Source organism: Panthera tigris, chromosome B2 (assembly GCF_018350195.1).
Source record: "Panthera tigris isolate Pti1 chromosome B2, P.tigris_Pti1_mat1.1, whole genome shotgun sequence".
In the NCBI taxonomy this organism is placed as follows: domain Eukaryota; kingdom Metazoa; phylum Chordata; class Mammalia; order Carnivora; family Felidae; genus Panthera; species Panthera tigris.
In genome coordinates, this window is record NC_056664.1 from 64,016,446 (window position 1) to 64,029,149 (window position 12,704).

The following is a 12,704-nucleotide window of genomic DNA, read 5'->3' on the forward strand; positions in this document are numbered from 1 at the left end:
GTGCAAGTAGCCCAGACGGGCCACACCACCCCACAGTGAATCCCGCCCCTAGGAGAGGGGAAGAGAAGGCACACACCAGTCTGACTGTGGCCCCAGGGGTGGGCTGGGGGCGGACATCAGGTCGGACTGCGGCCCCGCCCACCAACTCCAGTTACACACCACAGCACAGGGGAAGTGCCCTGCAGGTCCTCACCACTCCAGGGACTAACCAAAATGACCAAACGGAAGAATTCCCCTCAGAAGAATCTCCAGGAAATAACAACAGCTAATGAACTGATCAAAAAGGATTTAAATAATATAACAGAAAGTAAATTTAGAATAATAGTCATAAAATTAATTGCTGGGCTTGAAAACAGTATACAGGACAGCAGAGAATCTCTTGCCACAGAGATCAAGGGACTAAGGACCAGTCACGAGTAGCTGAAAAACGCTTTAAACGAAATGCAAAACAAAATGGAAACCACGACGGCTCGGCTTGAAGAGGCAGAGGAGAGAATAGGTGAACTAGAAGATAAAGTTATGGAGAAAGAGGAAGCTGAAAGAAAGAGAGATAAAAAAATCCAGGAGAATGAGGGGAAAATTAGAGAACTAAGTGATACACTAAAAAGAAATAATATACGCATAATTGGTATCCCAGAGGAGGAAGAGAGAGGGAAAGGTGCTGAAGGGGTACTTGAAGAAATTATAGCTGAGAACTTCCCTGAACTGGGGAAGGAAAAAGGCATTGAAATCCAAGAGGCACAGAGAACTCCCTTCAGACGTAACTTGAATCGATCTTCTGCACGACATATCATAGTGAAACTGGCAAAATACAAGGATAAAGAGAAAATTCTGAAAGCAGCAAGGGATAAACGTGCCCTCACATATAAAGGGAGACCTATAAGACTCGTGACTGATCTCTCCTTTGAAACTTGGCAGGCCAGAAAGGATTGGCACGAGATCTTCAATGTGCTGAACAGAAAAAATATGCAGCCGAGAATCCTTTATCCAGCAAGTCTGTCATTTAGAATAGAAGGAGAGATAAAGGTCTTCCCAAACAAACAAAAACTGAAGGAATTTGTCACCACGAAACTAGCCCTACAAGAGATCCTAAGGGGGATCCTGTGAGACAAAGTACCAGAGACATCACTACAAGCATAAAACATACAGACATCACAATGACTCTAAACCCGTATCTTTCTATAATAACACTGAATGTAAATGGATTAAATGCGCCAACTAAAAGACATAGGGTATCAGAATGGATAAAAAAACAAGACCCATCTATTTGCTGTCTACAAGAGACTCATTTTAGATCTGAGGACACCTTTAGATTGAGAGAGAGGGGATGGAGAACTATTTATCATGCTACTAGAAGCCAAAAGAAAGCTGGAGTAGCCATGCTTATATCAGACAAACTAGACTTTAAATTAAAGGCTGTAACAAGAGATGAAGAAGGGCATTATATAATAATCACAGGGTCTATCCATCAGGAAGAGCTAACTATTATAAATGTCTATGCGCCGAATACCGGAGCCCCCAGATATATAAAACAATTACTCATAAACATAAGCAACCTTATTGATAAGAATGTGGTCATTGCAGGGGACTTTAACACCCCACTTACAGAAATGGATAGATCATCTAGACACACAGTCAATAAAGAAACAAGGGCCCTGAATGATACATTGGATCAGATGGACTTGACAGATATATTTAGAACTCTGCATCCCAAAGCAACAGAATATACTTTCTTCTCGAGTGCACATGGAACATTCTCCAAGATAGATCATATACTGGGTCACAAAACAGCCCTTCATAAGTATACAAGAATTGAAATTATACCATGCATACTTTCAGACCACAATGCTATGAAGCTTGAAATCAACCACAGGAAAAAGTCTGGAAAACCTCCAAAAGCATGGAGGTTAAAGAACACCCTACTAACGAATGAGTGGGTCAACCAGGCAACTAGAGAAGAAATTAAAAAATATATGGAAACAAACGAAAATGAAAATACAACAATCCAAACGCTTTGGGACGCAGCGAAGGCAGTCCTGAGAGGAAAATACATTGCAATCCAGGCCTATCTCAAGAAACAAGAAAAATCCCCAATACAAAATCTAACAGCACACCTAAAGGAAATAGAAGCAGAACAGCAAAGGCAGCCTAAACCCAGCAGAAGAAGAGAAATAATAAAGATCAGAGCAGAAATAAACAATATAGAATCTAAAAAAACGGTAGAGCAGATCAACGAAACCAAGAGTTGGTTTTTTGAAAAAATAAACAAAATTGACAAACCTCTAGCCAGGCTTCTCAAAAAGAAAAGGGAGATGACCCAAATAGATAAAATCATGAATGAAAATGGAATTATTACAACCAATCCCTCAGAGATACAAACAATTATCAGGGAATACTATGAAAAATTATATGCCAACAAATTGGACAACCTGGAAGAAATGGACAAATTTCTAAACACCCACACTCTTCCAAAACTCAATCAGGAGGAAATAGAAAGCTTGAACAGACCCATAACCAACGAAGAAATTGAATCGGTTATCAAAAATCTCCCAACAAATAAGAGTCCAGGACCAGATGGCTTCCCAGGGGAGTTCTACCAGACATTTAAAGCAGAGATAATACCTATCCTTCTCAAGCTATTCCAAGAAATAGAAAGGGAAGGAAAACTTCCAGACTCATTCTATGAAGCCAGTATTACTTTGATTCCTAAACCAGACAGAGACCCAGTAAAAAAAGAGAACTACAGGCCAATATCTCTGATGAATATGGATGCAAAAATTCTCAATAAGATACTAGCAAATCGAATTCAACAGCATATAAAAAGAATTATTCACCATGATCAAGTGGGATTCATTCCTGGGATGCAGGGCTGGTTCAACATTCGCAAATCGATCAACGTGATACATCACATTAACAAAAAAAAAGAGAAGAACCATATGATCCTGTCAATCGATGCAGAAAAGGCCTTTGACAAAATCCAGCACCCTTTCTTAATAAAAACCCTTGAGAAAGTCGGGATAGAAGGAACATACTTAAAGATCATAAAGGCCATTTATGAAAAGCCCACAGCTAACATCATCCTCAACGGGGAAAAACTGAGAGCTTTTTCCCTGAGATCAGGAACACGACAGGGATGCCCACTCTCACCCCTGTTGTTTAATATAGTGCTGGAAATTCTAGCATCAGCAATCAGACAACAAAAGGAAATCAAAGGCATCAAAATTGGCAAAGATGAAGTCAAGCTTGCGCTTTTTGCAGATGACATGATATTATACATGGAAAATCCGATAGACTCCACCAAAAGTCTGCTAGAACTGATACATGAATTCAGCAAAGTTGCAGGATACAAAATCAATGTGCAGAAATCAGTTGCATTCTTATACACTAACAATGAAGCAACAGAAAGACAAATGAAGAAACTGATCCCATTCACAATTGCACCAAGAAGCATGAAATACCTAGGAATAAATCTAACCAAAGATGTAAAAGATCTGTATGCTGAAAACTATCGAAAGCTTATGCAGGTAATTGAAGAAGATATAAATAAATGGAAAGACATTCCTTGCTCATGGATTGGAAGAATAAATATTGTCAAAATGTCAATACTACCCAAAGCTATCTACACATTCAATGCAATCCCAATCAAAATTGCACCAGCATTCTTCTCGAAACTAGAACAAGCAATCCTAAAATTCATATGGAACCACAAAAGGCCCCGAATAGCCAAAGTAATTTTGAAGAAGAAGACCAAAGCAGGAGGCATCACAATCCCAGACTTTAGCCTCTACTACAAAGCTGTCATCATCAAGACAGCATGGTATTGGCACAAAAACAGACACATAGACCAATGGAATAGAATAGAAACCCCAGAACTAGACCCACAAACGTATGGCCAACTCATCTTTGACAAAGCAGGAAAGAACATCCAATGGGAAAAAGACAGTCTCTTTAACAAATGGTGCTGGGAGAACTGGACAGCAACATGCAGAAGGTTGAAACTAGACCACTTTCTCACACCATTCACAAAAATTAACTCAAAATGGATAAAGGACCTGAATGTGAGACAGGAAACCATCAAAACCTTAGAGGAGAAAGCAGGAAAAGACCTCTCTGACCTCAGCCGTAGCAATCTCTTACTCAACACATCCCCAAAGGCAAGGGAATTAAAAGCAAAAGTGAATTACTGGGACCTTATGAAGATAAAAAGCTTCTGCACAGCAAAGGAAACAACCAACAAAACTAAAAGGCAACCAACGGAATGGGAAAAGATATTTGCAAATGACACATCGGACAAAGGGCTAGTATCCAAAATCTATAAAGGGCTCATCAAACTCCACACCCGAAAAACAAATAACCCAGTGAAGAAATGGGCAGAAAACATGAATAGACACTTCTCTAAAGAAGACATCCGGATGGCCAACAGGCACATGAAAAGATGTTCAACGTCGCTCCTTATCAGGGAAATACAAATCAAAACCACACTCAGATATAACCTCACGCCAGTCAGAGTGGCCAAAATGAAGAAATCAGGGGACTATAGATGCTGGAGAGGATGTGGAGAAACAGGAACCCTCTTGCACTGTTGGTGGGAATGCAAATTGGTGCAGCCACTCTGGAAAGCAGTGTGGAGGTTCCTCAGAAAATTAAAAATAGACCTACCCTATGACCCAGCAATAGCACTGCTAGGAATTTATCCAAGGGATACAGGAGTACTGATGCATAGGGGCACTTGTACCCCAATGTTTATAGCAGCACTCTCAACAATAGCCAAATTATGGAAAGAGCCTAAATGTCCATCGACTGATGAATGGATAAAGAAATTGTGGTTTATATACACAATGGAATACTACGTGGCAATGAGAAAAAATGAAATATGGCCTTTTGTAGCAACATGGATGGAACTGGAGAGTGTGATGCTAAGTGAAATAAGCCATACAGAGAAAGACAGATACCATATGGTTTCACTCTTATGTGGATCCTGAGAAACGTAACAGAAACCCATGGGGGAGGGGAAGGAAAAAAAAAAAAAAAAGAGGTTAGAGTGGGAGAGAGCCAAAGCATAAGAGACTGTTAAAAACTGAGAACAAACTGAGGGTTGATGGGGGTGGGAGGGAGGGCAGGGTGGGTGATGGGTATTGAGGCGGGCACCTTTTGGGATGAGCACTGGGTGTTGTATGGAAACCAATTTGACAGTAAATTTCATATATTAAAAAAAAAATTTTTTTTAAAATAAAAAATAAAAAAAAATTCCATGGATGGGCTAAACATCAAAGCAGACACAGCAAAAGAGTAATTAATAAACTGGAGAACAGATCTGAAGAATTATGCAGAATTTAACACAGAGAGATTAAATAAATATGGAGGACAGGTTAAGAGATATGGAGGACAGAATGAAAAGGTCTAACACATGCCAAATGGGAATTCCAGAGTACTGAAAAAGAGAGAGAAAGTTTATTTTGAAATGTTAATATTTTTTATAATGAGAATTTTCCACAATTGAGGAAAGACACAGATTCTCAGATTTAGGAAAACAACAAATCCCAAGCAGAACAATACAAAACTAATATTAACCCAGTCACACTGTAGTCACACTGTAGTCAAAGTGAGATCATCAATGACAAGATAAAAAGTAACTTGTTAAAATAGGCAGGAACCTGTCTTCAAATAACAGTTAGATTGATGTCACAGCAGCAACAATGGAAGCCAGAAATTACAAACATATCTTCAATGTGCTGAAAGAAAATAGAAGTTTATCTAAAATTAGAAACTTAAACTTAAAAAAAATTTTTTTCTATTTAACTTTATTTTTTTATTTTTGAAAATTTACATCCAAATTAGTTAGTATACAGTGAAGCAATGATTTCAGTAGATTCCTTAATGCCCCTAACCCATTTAGCCCATCCCCCCTCCCACAATCCCTCCAGCAACCCTCAGTTTGTTCTCCATATTTATGAGTCTTTTTTGTTTTGTCCCCCTCCCTGTTTTTATATTGTTTTTGTTTCCTTTCTCTCTCAGAAATGTTCATCTGTTTTCTCTCTTAAAGTCCTCATATGAGTGAAGTCATATGATTTTTTTCTTTCTCTAATTTCACTTAGCATAATATCCTCCAGTTCCATCCACATAGTTGCAAATGGCAAGATTTCATTCTTTTTGATTGTTGCGTAATACTCCATTGTGTGTGTGTGTGTGTGTGTGTGTGTGTGTGTGCGTGTGTGTGTGTGTGTGTATAACATTTTCTTTATCCATTCATCCATCGATAGACATTTGGGTTCTTTCCATACTTTGGCTATTATTGATAGTGCTGCTATAAACATGGGGGTGCATGTGTCCCTTCAAAACAGCACACCTGTATTCCTTGGATAAATGCCTAGTAGTGCAATTGCTGGGTCGTAGGGTAGTTCTATTTTTAGTTTTTTGAGAAACCTCCATACTGTTTTCCAGAGTGGCTGCACCAGCTTGCATTCCCACGAACAATGCAAAAGAAATGCTCTTTCTCTGCATCCTCACAAACATCTGTTGTTGCCTGAGTTGTTAATATTATCCATTCTGACAGGTGTAAGGTGGTATCTCCTTGTGGTTTTGATTTGTATTTCCCTGATGATGAGTGATGTGGAGCATTTTTTCATGTGTCGGTTGGCCATCTGTATGTCTTCTTTGGAGAAGTGTCTTTAAGACTGAGGATTCAAAAAAGACATTTTCAGGCAGGAGTTGACCACCAACAGACTTCACTAAAGTAATTTCAAAAGCATGTACTCAGGACAGAAGAATCCAAAAGAATCCAAAGCAGGTTCCAGGCTCTGAGCTGTCTACACAGAGCCCGACGTGGGGCTTGAACTCACGAATGGTGAGATCATGACCTGAACCGAAGTTGGACACTCAACTGATGGAGCCAACCAGGTGCCCTTTAAGCTGAAAAGGGAGTTATAATGTATTGAATTGTTTTTCTCCCCAAAAAGATATGTTGGAGTCCTTATCCACAGTACCTCATAATGTCACTTTATTTGGAGATAGGATCTTTACAGAGGTGATCAAATTTAAATGAGGTCATTAGAACGGCTCCAATCCAATATGACTGATGCTCTTACAAAGAAGAGAAAGCACATAGTATTACAGATGGCACATAGAAGGAAAACCATGTGAAATTGGAGGCAGTGATCATAGGATGTTTCTACAAGCCAAAGAATGCGAAAGATTGCCAGTAAACCACTAGAAGCATGAAAGACAAACAACAGATTCTTCTGCACAGGCCTCTGAAGGAACCAACCCCACAGGCCCCCTGATCTTGGACTTCTAGTCTCTAGAACTGTGAGATAATATACTCTGGTTGTTTAGGTCACCCAGTTTGTGGTTATTATAGCAGCTGCAGCAAATGAATACAGAAATTGTTTAGAATAAAATTTCCAATGTAACGAAAGTTCTAACAACTTTATATATTTGTAAAGATAAAATTATATATTTTAAGCAAACTATGTATGTTAAAATTTTTCTGGTAAGTCATTAAAAATTAAAATATTTATCTTTTACGTCAGTAGAGAATAAATAAAATAAAAAATGAATTACCATTGGATATATGGCTGATTCAACATCTGGGACAAGAAATGTTCAAGATAATCTTGGAACATTTTCATACCAGAGAGCAATAAAACCCACAAAGACTATTACTAACAGACTCACAAACTAGTCTGATTAGGCTGCATTGGCCACAAAACAAAAATTTATACACCAATAAAGATAGCCACAATGGATTAAAACTTATGAAATATATTTAAATCTAGAAGTTCAAAATGATACTAATTATTTATGATTTATAAATAAATAAATAAATCATTAGTTACTTTTGGAGGGTTCTAAAGAATGATCTATCTTGGAAATCAAAATATATCAAAAAATAATCTTAGGATCTGCTGGGAAAATGATGGAATAGGAGGATTCTAGTCTCACCTCATCCCATGAATACACCTAGATAACACCTACCTCAGTGTAACAACCCAGAAAATGACTCAAAGACAGGCACAACAGACTTTCCATGGCAAAACATAGAGAAGAGGCCACATTGAAGAGGCTAGGAAGGGCAGAGACATGGTTGGGAATCAAAGTGACCTATGGGAGGGAAGACAGGTGCAGAGAGCAGAAATAAATGAAATAGAAACTAAACCCAAAAACAAACAGCAAAAACAAAACAATAGAACAGATCAATGAAGCCAGGATACTTTTTAAAATTTATTTTGAGAGAGAGAGAAAACACGAGTGGGGAAGGGGCAGAGAGAGAGAGAATCCCAAGCAGGCTCCATGCTGCCAGTGCAGAGCCTGATGTGAGGCTTGATCCCATGAACTCTGAGATCATGACCGGGGCTGAAATTAATAATAAGACATTTAACTGACTGAACCACCCAGGCACCCTGAAACCAGGATTCTTTAAAAACATCAACAAAACTGATAAACTTTTAGCCAGATGCATCAAAATTTTTTTAAAAAGGAGATGACTCAAATAAAATCAGAAATGAAAGAGGAGAAATAGCAACTGACACCACAGAAATATAAAAGATTATAAGAAAATATTATGGAAAATTATATGCCAACAAACTGGAGAACCTAGAATAAATGGATAAATTACTGGAAACTATAACCTACCAAAACTGAATCAGGAAGAAATAGAAAATTCAAAGATTGCTTACCAGCAATAAAATTGAATCAGTAACAAAAAATCTTCAAATACACAAAAGTCCAGAACAAGAAGGATTTACAGGTGAATTCTACCAAGCATTTATAGAAGAGTTAATACTTAATCTTATCAAACTATTTCAAAAACCAGAAGAGGAAGGAAACCTCCAAATTCATTCTATGAGGCCAGTGTTACCCTGCTTCCAAAACCAGATAAAGAACCTACAAAAAAAAAAAAAAAACTATATCAGATGTATCTGATGAACATTGATACAAAAATCCTCAACAAAACAACAGCAAACCAAATCCAACAATACATTAAAAAAAAATTCACCATGATCAAATGGGATTTATTCCCAGGATGCAAGAGTGGTTCAATATTTGCAAAGCAATCAATGTGATACATCATATCAATAAGAGAAAGGATAAAAATCATATGATCATTTCAATAGATGCAGAAAAAGCACTTGACAAAGTACAATATCCATTGATGATAAAAACCCCTCACAAAGTAGGTTTAGAGGGAACATATCTCAACATAATAAAGGCCAGATAAACAAACCCACAGCTAACATTATACTTAATGGAGAAAAACTGAAAGCTTTTCCTACAAGATCAGGAGCAAGACAAGGATGTCCACCCTCACCACTGTTATTCAACATAGTACTGGAAGTCCTAGCGACAGCAATCAGACAACAAAAAGAAATAAAAGGCATCCAAATAGGTAAGAAAAAAGTAAAACACTATTTGCAGATGACGAGTTACTATATATAGAAAACCCTACAGGCTTGACCAAAAAACTTCTAGAACTGTACATGAATTCAGTAGAGTTATAGGGTACAAAATCAATGTATAGCAATCTGATTAATTTCTATACACTAATAATGAAGCAGCAGAAAGAGAAATTAAGAAAAACAATCACATTTACAATTGTACCAAAATAATAAAACATCTCAATAATCTTAAGAGGTGAAAGACCTGTACTCTGATAACTTAAAACACAATGAAGGAATTTCATTGCAACACCAATAAATGGAAAGTTATTCCATGCTCATGGGTTGGAAGGAAAAATACTGTTAAAATGTCTATACTATCCAAAGCAATCTAGAGATTTAATACAATCCCTATCAAAATACCAACAGCGCTTTTCACAGAATTAGAAAAACCAATCCTAATATTTGTATGAAACTGCAAAAGACCTTGGATAGCCAAAGCAATCTTGAAAAAGAAAAACAAAACTGGAGGTATCACAATTCCAGATTTTAAGTTATATTTCAGAACAGTAGTAATCAAAACAGTATGGTACTGGCATAAAAATAGATACGTAGATCAATGGAACAGAACAGAAACCCCCCAAATAATCCCACAATTATATGTTTGATTAATCTTCAACAAAGGAGGTAAGAATATGCAATGGGAAAAAGACAATCTCTTCAACAAATGGTCCTGGGAAAACAAGACAGCTACATGCAAAAGAATGAAGGTGAACCACCTTCTTACAGCATACACAAAAATACACTCAAAATGGATTAAAGACCTAAATGTGAGACCTGAAACCACAAAGATCCAGGCAGTAATTTATCTGACATCAGCCATAGCAACATTTTTCTATGTATGTCTTCTGAGGCAAAGAAAATAAAGGCAAAAACAAATTATTGGGACTATATCAGAATAAAGTTTCTGCACAATGAATAAAACAACCAAAAAAACTAAAAGGCAAGCTACTGAATGGAAGAGGATATTTGCAAATGACAATTATGATAAAGGGTTAGTACCCAAAATATAAAAAGAAATGATACAACTCAATACCCAAAACCCAAATAATCCAATTAAAAAATGGGCAGAAGCCATGAACAGAGACATTTCTCCAAAGAAGACACACAGATGGCCAAAAGACACATGAAAAGATGCTCATCAGTCATCATCAGGGAAATACAAATCAGAACTACAATGTGATATCACCCCACTCCTGTCAGAATGGCTAAAATAAAAATCCCAAGAAACAACAAGTGTTGGTGAGGATGTGGAGAAAAAGAAACTCTTGCATTGCTGGTGGGAATGCAAACTGATGCAGCCACTGTGGGAAACAGTAGGAAGTTTTTCAAAAAATTAAAAGTAGAATTACTATATGATCCAGCAATTCCACTACTGGGTATTTACCCAAAAAACATGAAAACACTAATTTGAAATGAAATATGCACCCCCTATGCTTACTGCAGCATTATTTAAAACAGCCAAATAAAAGCCAAAACAGTTGTTGCTTGGGACACAGCAACCCAAGTGTCCATAAATAGATGAATGAATAAAGAAGATGTGATATATACACATGTATACACACACAAAATAGAATATTATGCAGCTGAAAAAAAGAATGAAATCTTACCATTTGAAATAACACGGATGGATTTAGAGGGTATAATGGTAAGTGAAATAACCATCTAGAAAGACAAATACCATATGATCTCACTCATATGTGGATTTAAGAAACAAAAAAACATAGGACACCTGGGTGGCTCAGTTGGTTCATCATCTGACTCTTGATTTCAGCTCAGGTCATGATTTCACAGTTCATGGGATCAAACCTCATTTCGGGCTCCATGCTGCTAGCTTGTAGTTTGCTTGGGATTCTCTCTCTCCCTCTCTCTCTCTCTGCCCCTCCCCTGCTGGTGCACTTTCTCTCTCTAAATAAATAAATAAATGATTAAAAAAAACCAACCTTTTAAAAAAATGTTTATTTATTCCTGAGAGAGAGAAATAGATATAAAACATGAGCAGGGGAGGGGCAGAGCGAGAGGGACACAGAATCTGAAGCAGGCTCCAGGCTCTGAGCTGTCAGCACAGAGCCCGATGCCGGGCTCGAACTCGAGCTGTGAGATCGTGACCTGAGCTGAGGTCCGTGCTTAACCAAGTGAGCCACCCAGGCGCTGCAATAAACATTTTTTTTTAAAAGAAACAAAACAGACTCCACCAAAAGTCTGCTAGAACTGATACATGAATTCAGCAAAGTTGCAGGATACAAAATCAATGTACAGAAATCAGTTGCATTCTTATACACTAACAATGAAGCAACAGAAAGACAAATAAAGAAACTGATCCCATTCACAATTGCACCAAGAAGCATAAAATACCTAGGGATAAATCTAACCAAAGATGTAAAAGATCTGTATGCTGAAAACTATAGAAAGCTTATGCAGGTAATTGAAGAAGATATAAAGAAATGGAAGACATTCCCTGCTCATGGATTGGAAGAATAAATATTGTCAAAATGTCAATACTACCCAAAGCTATCTACACATTCAATGCAATCCCAATCAAAATTGCACCAGCATTCTTCTCGAAACTAGAACAAGCAATTCTAAAATTCATATGGAACCACAAAAGGCCCCGAATAGCCAAAGTAATTTTGAAGAAGACCAAAGCAGGAGGCATCACAATCCCAGACTTTAGCCTCTACTACAAAGCTGTAATCATCAAGACAGCATGGTATTGGCACAAAAACAGACACATAGACCAATGGAATAGAATAGAAACCCCAGAACTAGACCCACAAACGTATGGCCAACTCATCTTTGACAAAGCAGGAAAGAACATCCAATGGGAAAAAGACAGTCTCTTTAACAAATGGTGCTGGGAGAACTGGACAGCAACATGCAGAAGGTTGAAACTAGACCACTTTCTCACACCATTCACAAAAATTAACTCAAAATGGATAAAGGACCTGAATGTGAGACAGGAAACCATCAAAACCTTAGAGGAGAAAGCAGGAAAAGACCTCTCTGACCTCAGCCGTAGCAATCTCTTACTCAACACATCCCCAAAGGCAAGGGAATTAAAAGCAAAAATGAATTACTGGGACCTTATGAAGATAAAAAGCTTCTGCACAGCAAAGGAAACAACCAACAAAACTAAAAGGCAACCAACGGAATGGGAAAAGATATTTGCAAATGACGTATCGGACAAAGGGCTAGTATCCAAAATCTATAAAGGGCTCACCAAACTCCACACCCGAAAAACAAATAACCCAGTGAAGAAATGGGCAGAAA